The sequence below is a fragment of the Impatiens glandulifera genome, chromosome 8 (assembly GCF_907164915.1).
Source record: "Impatiens glandulifera chromosome 8, dImpGla2.1, whole genome shotgun sequence".
Lineage (NCBI taxonomy): Eukaryota > Viridiplantae > Streptophyta > Magnoliopsida > Ericales > Balsaminaceae > Impatiens > Impatiens glandulifera.
This window is the reverse complement of record NC_061869.1, coordinates 15,591,544-15,601,085: the sequence shown is the minus strand read 5'-3', so window position 1 is coordinate 15,601,085 and position 9,542 is coordinate 15,591,544. Positions and strand designations below refer to the sequence as shown.

The 9,542-nt window shown below is 31.3% G+C and overlaps 2 pseudogenes; both read left to right on the top strand.

Moving 5' to 3' along the window:
• The first annotated feature begins 705 nt into the window (after nt 1-705).
• Nucleotides 706-2,232, top strand: LOC124913083 (annotated as a pseudogene).
• LOC124913081 lies at nt 2,107-3,691 on the top strand (annotated as a pseudogene).
• The last annotated feature ends 5,851 nt before the right edge of the window (nt 3,692-9,542 follow it).

Below are 9,542 nucleotides of genomic sequence, written 5' to 3'. Positions count from 1 at the left end.
CTAATAATTACTCAAAATAATGATTATGTAGTCGGTCACATGTATAATATTGACACAATCAACTGCCTTATAATTCAAAGGTTTGACAATCAAATCTATATATATATAATAATGCTTAAGTTTTTTCTTTCAAGGTGAGATACACGCGCTCTCCTTATTGACCGGGTAAAGAAAATAAATATTGCGGGTGTCGGGCATAAGTAAAATCTCGCGGGTCTTTCTTCCAACATACCTCCGGTGCAACATACGCCGGAGTTACCTTAAGATTACCTTCATCATCGAGAGGTATATTTTCAGGTTTTAGGTCACGATGATAAACTCTACGGCTATGGTAGAAATCAACGGCGGATATGAGTTGTTGAAAGTAATGTCCAGTGGATTCTTCACGAAGACGACCTTTTGATATCTTTGAGAAAACTTCACCGCCGCGTATGAGCTTCATCGCGAAATATATATATTCGTTTTGCTCGCCATAACTTCGTGTAATTCGCCTATATTTGGATGTTCAACCATTTTCATAACAGAGATCTCTTTTTAACTTGTGACAATCATAGATTTTCAGGTTTTAGGTCACGATGATAAACGCCACGGCTATGACGCATCCACAAGATTGCTAAGGCTCGACTTAGCAAAAGTGTTATCCAGCGCCGTTCTTGGCCCAAATTTGGAGATGTTATTCATGAAGACGTCGGCGCTCGCCTCACCATGGTCTCAACTGAGGAAATCATCCTCGAGCGTCCCCGAGCTCCTGGTTTGTCTTTCTTTGTTTTTTTCTTCTTAATTTCTTTGTCTATCTATATAAGTTCCTTCAGATCTCCTATTAAAGATCCAATCTTAATTTCTGTACTGTTGTTTGATAATATGATTAACGACTGCAAAAACAATAGGGTATCTCTTTCTTTCTTAAGATATTAGTTTGTGACTTTTTTTCCGCATAAACCCTAAATAATCTAACTGGACCATCTCTTTTCAGGTTCAATTGTAAGGATGACAACGTAAATAAATTTCATTGTTTTAACTAGCTATGTCAATACAATGCAATGTCAGTTATGAGATTTCTTCACAAATTGAATAGATTAAGATTTCTTTGTTGATTTCTATACTGTTCTTTGTTTGATAACCACTGCAAAACCAAAAGGGTATCTCTTTCTTCCAACATAGCTTAAGATATTAGTTTGAGACTTCATTTTCGCATAAACCTAAGTAATCTGACTGGACAATCTCTTTCCAAGTTTATTTGTAAGGATTTCTATATAAACTTATTTCTTTGTTTTAACTGTCTATGTCAATTCAATGCAATGTCAGTCATGAGCTTTGTTCACAAATTGAATCAAACCCTTAATTTGCGATGTTTGATTATGATGTATACACCACTGTTAGATCTGTTTTCTATCCATGACCATATATAATTTTATCATATTTGGGGGCTAAGAATAGGTTCTAAGGAAGAAGAAGGCAAGGGTGGTGATTCCCTAGCTCAACTTGGAAAAGGAGGAGCAGTTCTGTGCAGGACTTGTGGAAAGAAAGGTGATCACTGGACATCAAGATGCCCATACAAGGATTTGGCAATGCCAACTGATGGCTTCGTTGATAAATCAACTGTTGCTGCTGGTCAAGACACAACTACTGCTTCTGGAACTGCCACCAAGGGCAGGTGCTGAAAGGCCTGCAGCCGGATCTGATATGAGGAGAAGGAACGATGAGAACTCTGTCTGTGTGACTAATTTATCAGAAGACACTCACGAGCCTGATCTTCACGAACTCTTCAGGACCTTTGGATCTGTTATCCGTGTCTATGTTGCCATTGATCAAAAGACTGGCATGAGAAGAGGTTTTGGTTTGGTTAATTTTTCCAACAGGGAAGATGGTGAGAGGGCAATAGCTAAGCTCAATGGGTATGGCTATGACAATCTTATAGGTCGAACTTTCATCGAGCATTCTCAAAAGAATTAGAGATTTCGGCGTTAAACTTAAGTTATTCCCGATTAGAACGGTTTTGGAAGGAAAGAGGGTAGTGAACGACTCGATTGTACGCGGAACCACCTCTACAAAGATCGTGAGGATGTTAAACCTTAACCCTAAACCACTATTGGGGTTAAAAGGAAAATGAATGAAGTGAAGGAAAGTCATGGGGTGATTGAGTTGTGGACCGATGACTAGGAGCAGACATTGTAGAGAGCTTATTTTGCCATTAAGCCTACACCACATTTCTGGAAGAAGGTTGCTAAGCTGGTAATTTTCTCTTCAATTTTATCATATTTGGGGGCTAAGAATAGGTTCTAAGGAAGAAGAAGGCAAGGGTGGTGATTCCCTAGCTCAACTTGGAAAAGGAGGAGCAGTTCTGTGCAGGACTTGTGGAAAGAAAGGTGATCACTGGACATCAAGATGCCCATACAAGGATTTGGCAATGCCAACTGATGGCTTCGTTGATAAATCAACTGTTGCTGCTGGTCAAGACACAACTACTGCTTCTGGAACTGCCACCAAGGGCAGGTGCTGAAAGGCCTGCAGCCGGATCTGATATGAGGAGAAGGAACGATGAGAACTCTGTCTGTGTGACTAATTTATCAGAAGACACTCACGAGCCTGATCTTCACGAACTCTTCAGGACCTTTGGATCTGTTATCCGTGTCTATGTTGCCATTGATCAAAAGACTGGCATGAGAAGAGGTTTTGGTTTGGTTAATTTTTCCAACAGGGAAGATGGTGAGAGGGCAATAGCTAAGCTCAATGGGTATGGCTATGACAATCTTATAGGTCGAACTTTCATCGAGCATTCTCAAAAGAATTAGAGATTTCGGCGTTAAACTTAAGTTATTCCCGATTAGAACGGTTTTGGAAGGAAAGAGGGTAGTGAACGACTCGATTGTACGCGGAACCACCTCTACAAAGATCGTGAGGATGTTAAACCTTAACCCTAAACCACTATTGGGGTTAAAAGGAAAATGAATGAAGTGAAGGAAAGTCATGGGGTGATTGAGTTGTGGACCGATGACTAGGAGCAGACATTGTAGAGAGCTTATTTTGCCATTAAGCCTACACCACATTTCTGGAAGAAGGTTGCTAAGCTGGTAATTTTCTCTTCTTTGCACCTTTTTCTTTTGATAAATTGAAATGAAACATTAGATATTGAATTTTAAGGCATTACAGAAAACTTATTTTGCCTTGAAGTCTACACCCCATTTCTGGAAGAAGACTGCTAAGCATGTAATTTTCTCTTCTTTGCACCTTTTTTGTTTGATAAATTGAAATAAAGCATTGAATATGTATTTTGAAAAAGTAAATGATAAATAAATATATATACATTTTAAGTACCGGATGAGTTAAAAAGAAAATGTATTAAGTTAGAACTCAATGGATGTATTATATATATGTTAGAACTACAAGATTTGAAAGAAATAATAAGGTGACAACAAATTTGAAAATAGTCTCCAACCAATTATTGAAAGATGGGTTGATGAGTTTGTGGACTAAGCAAAATCAGAATCTCGCCATCTCTTGAAGTTGGTAAGAACACTTTGTCTTTTGTTTTTGAATATGATGATCAGATTTTGGATAAAACTGCATCTCAGAAAAGGAATGAAGTGAAGGAAAGTCGTGGGGTGATTGAGTTATGGACCGACTAGGAGCAGGCATTGTAGAGAGCTTATTTTGCCATTAAGCCTACACCACATTTCTCGAAGAAGGTTGCTAAGCAGGTAATTTTCTCTTCTTTACACCATTTTTGTTTGATAAATTGAAATGAAACATTGAATACTGAATTTTAAGGCAATACAGAAAACCTATTTTACCATGAAGTCTACACCCTATTTCTAGAAGATGACTCTGCTAAGTTGGTAATTTTCTCTTCTATGCACCTTTTTTATTTCATAAATTGAAATGAAGCATTGAATACTGAATTTTAATTACTGAATGAGTTAAAAGTATTTTGAAAAAGTAAATGATGAATAGTTATATACATTTTAAGTACCGGATGAGATAAAAGGGAAATGTATTTAGTAAGAACTCAATGGATGTATTATATATATATATATATATATATATATATATATATATATATATATATATATGTATGAACTGCAAGATGAAAGAAATAATAGGGTGACAACAAATTTGAAAATCAGTCTCCAACCATTTATTGAAAGACGGGATGATGAGTTTGTGGACTGGTCAAAATCAGAATCTCTCCATCTCTTGAAGTTGGTAAGAACGCATTGTCTTTTTGTTTGTTAATATGATGATCAGATTTTCAATAAAATTGCCTCTCAGACTTTTATTGCTGAATTCAAATTGTACAATACAAAATTACTCATTTAAATTCTTAATTTTTTCCTTATGGACAAAAAGTTATAATGGATTAATAAAAGAATATAAAAGATAGTAAATTACATTATAAAATTTTAATCTTTAAACATCTTTTTCCTATTTATTATGATAAGAATAGGAAAGGTTTATAACTTTCTTTAATAATAAATTTCTATTTTTTACCATTCTCATTTATAACTTTTATATATGTACTCTTTTCTCATATAATCACTTATATTTTACTAATAAAGTTGAGATCAGGTAATTCCATTTCTTCTAATATTTGTACATGTTTCTTTATTATTTATATGACATCTTTGTGTGCTTTGTAGGGACAATTTTCATAAATTTTATATTTTTAACGATTGTATCGGGAACTGAACTAATAAACAACATTCTGAACGAGCTGTCAATGGACACTCTCGGTTAGTATGTTAATATTTTTTTTTTGGTTATTGACATTGTTTTTTTCAGCTTTTTGATGGAATATATATATATATATATTTTAGCTATGGATTATTTTTTCTATGATATTTGTTTGGATATCTTAAATTACACTGTTAAAGTATGAAATTTATTTTTGATTAATAATTGTATAATATTTTTTTTCAATTTTTTTTATGGTATTTTATAATTACAATATAGCTCATGGTGAATAATCTTTTACAACTAATTTTTTTTTTTGTCTTCAATAGTATTGAATTAGACAAATTAGAAATATTAACTTTTATATAGTGTAAGTTCTATGGTATTTCTTCAATTATTATTATATTGAAAATTTTAAGTTACCTTAAAAATTGAAAATGATTAGATGTTAACAAAAAAAAATACATTAAAAATATATGATTATTTGTTAATGAAATTTTAAAACGATTAGATATTAACATATTTTTTAAACATTTAATAACGTTTAAGGTAAGGTTTAACATCAAATAAAACTAAATTACTCGGTTATTATTTTTTTTTATAGAAAATATACCTTACTACGTAACATTTAAAATGTTATTCAAAAAGTTTACATTAAAATTATTTTTATATTTTTACATTTATAATTGATATCTTCAAAAAATAATTACCCTTAGCTCTACATAAATATGAAGTTAAAAAAACAACATTATTCAATATTATAATTATAATCAAGCTTTTGTCAATTCAATTAGTAGGTTGAAGAGGATTAATGTATATGCTTATTTTACTTTTGTACGAAAAAACCTATATAATCGGAGTTTTACAATACCATCTTATTAAATCACAATATATTTTTAATTTTTCACATTATATATTCAATTTAGATTTATAAGTTAATTTGTTTTTTTCTTAAATAATAATTCATTAATAAAAAAACGTAATGTCTTTTATATTCTAATTTGTATGAATATTAAAAATTCATTTAAATTTTCCCGTACAACGTAGGGTATTCTACTAGTTAATTTAAATGACATTTCTTGCCTTCTAAGCAACTTTCAATTGAAAATAAGGTCTCATTCTCCATTGATCAGAAATAGACTAAAGACATGACATTAATCAATAAGTCCTCACATAGAATTAAGCAAACTCAAAGAGTCTAAATTCAACACTGCCAACCCTTCCAAACACACTATATCTCTAGTTAAAGCTCTAACCTTTTTCCCTTAATTTTTATTAATAAGTTGGCCTTCCATGCTCCCTTTTCATTACCATGGCCATCTTCAAGTCCATTCTGATTTGGATTTCTCTCTTCATCATATTCTTTCATCATGAGCTCTCTCATCCCCCTCAGTCTCATAATAAGATTGATTTGGCCAACAATTTAGATTTCACTATGTTTTTGGTCAAGAACCGCGACAACCAAAAGCACAAATGGAGATCATCGCGCAAGTCGGGACATGGCCACAACAAGATCAATCCCTATTTTGCTGAGGAAAAGCGGCGTGTACCCACCGGTCCCAACCCTTTGCACCACTAGAGATAAAAATGTTCATTGTTAATTTGTACTAGTGAATTTTGAGAATGTTATCAGATATAATGATCATTTACTAGTTTGGATAAAACCATTATTGTTTTATTAACCAATTCTTATTCATGTCAATATCTTTTTTATATGGAAAGTCCATTATTGTTAAAAAATTAATCTCCCATATTAATTAATGAGTGACTTCTTCTTTCACCCTACCAATAACAATAGAGTAACTCTTAATATGGGCTCCAAAGTGGGTAAACATGGATGAAAGGGAAACTAGTTCCTGGTCCTCGTCATAGTGACCCGAGGTCCGAATGGAGAATATATAGTTGGAAAGGACATGATTGGTAGAACCTCAAGTGACTTCTCAACCGAATGAGGTTGAGTGTCTTTCAATTTCAATTGAATTTGCCAATCATTAATCACTAACACAAGATCTTGAGACTTTTCTCCACAAAATAGTAGAAGATCTAATGCCTTCCTCAACAGTAATCTAATTAATCATTGGTCTTTGCAACAAGGGGCGTAGCTACACCATTGCCTGGTGGGCTATAGCTCTGGCTGCAATGGCGGAGCTACGTAGTTGGCTTTTGAGTTAAACGATGTTGGGAAGGTCAGGTGATCCTCACTCTTTATTTTAAAACAGTTATATTATTTATTCTATCAAAACGATTTATAGACATTAATTTTTTATAATTGTCTTTTCGTGTATATTCATTTTGCCATGATTTTGTATTTTTGTTATTATTTACATGTTTTGTTTTATTTTTTTTATACTCTCACATAATTAAGCTCCTCTAATTGGACTTTCATATTTTCTTTATTTATATATATGGTTAGTTTATTCTTATTTAAAACTTAATTAATTTAACTTTAAGTTGTTTAATGTTAATGATATTCACAATCTTGTAGAAAAATTATATTCCAATGATTTCAGTGGTCAAAAACTACATTATTTGAGAAGTCAGTTGGAGCATTATAAGCTTGATATAGTTAATCATGAAAGGTTTCAAAATATTTCTACTATTTCGGAATTATGTCGATGATTTGTAGAGACTAAAAAAGCACATCATTATCACTTAATTAACAAATTGATCCGTCTTGTTTTAACACTCCATGTTTCTACTATAACAACGGAACGATCATTCTCAGTTATGAAACTTCTTAAAACATCTCTTCGGAATAAGATGGAAGAAGAATGCTTGACAGATTTTATGATTAACTACATTGAAAGAGAGTTTACTACATATAGATATCGATTTAATAATCGATGAGTTTTATTCAATGAAAAATCGCAGGATACAATTTCAGTAGTTCGATTCAGAATCTACAATTTCCTTTTCTAGGTGATTTTATAATTTTTTTATAATATATATATATATATATATATATATATATATATATATATATATATATTATAGCTACACATATTATTTCCTTTATAACATTTTTTTTGACAGGTATCCCTATATGATTTTATTTTCTGGCTACGCCCCTGTTTGCAACAAAAGTGTATTAGATCTAGATATGTACTATATTTTTCTATTAAAAACATCACAATCTTTCCAAATTAGTCCTGCTACGTTCTCGTGGTATTCTCATTCATAGTCTTGAGTCTTCTCCGTTATGACTTTAGAAATGAGACACGTGACACTTTATTCCTGCTATAGATTCAAGCCCCGTGACTTTACTATGCATCTCATATACAAGTAACCATGCTGCCTTACATAAGCCTAATCCTTGGCCCTTGCTTGAATGTAAGTGCTTGCTCGATCAGTGTCTAAGAATATGATTCACAAGTAACTTACTTAGCACCCTCAAGTTAAAGAATAACTCATTATAGTCACAATGAGAACTATCAAGACTTGGAATAATTAACCACGTGATGTCTTGTGCATGACACTCCAATGACCCTTTAGAAATTTAGAAATCTTTGAACAATTATATGTATAATTAAACAAATAATTTACACATGTATTTGACTTAAATAATTAGGCGCTTAATCGAGATTAAGGAAGAAAATATACACTTGTCTCACAAACAATGTAATATACATGTCTCCTTGATCCTTTGAGTATAGAATATTTTGGTATAAACTTTATAATGTATAGTAAGCTCCTTAATTATATTTGTAATCAAATTTTATACTCGCTTTAATACTAGTTTTTTGTATCATGAATTTATATATATATATATGAAGGAACAACATTGTCACATCAATGTAAGGATTTTTTTTGTATAACATTTGAACACTTTATTAATAGTTTGGTGTGGTGTATTTGTTTCATAAAATAAATATACATTGACTAGAAAAAATTCACAATTACGGATGACAATTATAACATTTCCTGCGATTTTCGATCCAAATTGTCCGGTTAAGGGTATTTTTTCCCGGTTTAACCGGTAGTTGATCATCAGATGGAGCGAGAATGATATTTGTGTTTTTCACTCCGATTTCGTCCCGATTTCACCACAATTATGCTCAAACACTAATAACACAATTAAATATATAAACATTACTAATATATTTATTTATTTTTCATATTTTATAAGAGTTTTAAATTTATTTCATTATAATAATATATTTTTATATATTACAATATTTATAATATTAAAAAATTCTTTTATATAATTTTATCAAAGATATATATATTTTAAAAGAATATAGTATAACGGGGCATCTCCTTCTGATCCTTCTGAACTGGACATGAATGATAGTAAAAAAATATCTGAATTAAATAGGAAAGAGATTTCGATCCACCCCATTATCATCTCTATTCCCAACCAAATTTAATATTCTAACATTGAGCCCAATAACCAAATTTAATATTCTAACATTGAGCCCAATAAGGTATTTTTTTCATTTTTTTTATTTATCATAAAAAAATAAAATATACGTTCTAAAAAAAAGGCAATTCTAACTTATTAATGCATTGCAAAGAAATGGATCAAGATCACAATTATAGTTTTGAGGCCCATTTGATTAGATTATTTCAAGTTGTTAATTCATTGGTTGAGGTTAGTTAGATCAAACTTCTTATTAGACTAGTTATATTTAGAAATTATTCACAATCTTATATAATTGTCTTTTTGCATATAGATAGATCACACTTATGTATTTGGTTGTTTTTATTATTGATCATTTGTTCTGTTTTTTATTTTTTATTTTTTGTGCTATTAGTGTTCAAATGATACTTTTATCCTTTGCACAAAATTAATAAAACAAATTAAATTGTAAGCCAATCACTAGAGTAGGAAATAATAAATCAAATCTTATTAAGAGCAATATATTTTCAAC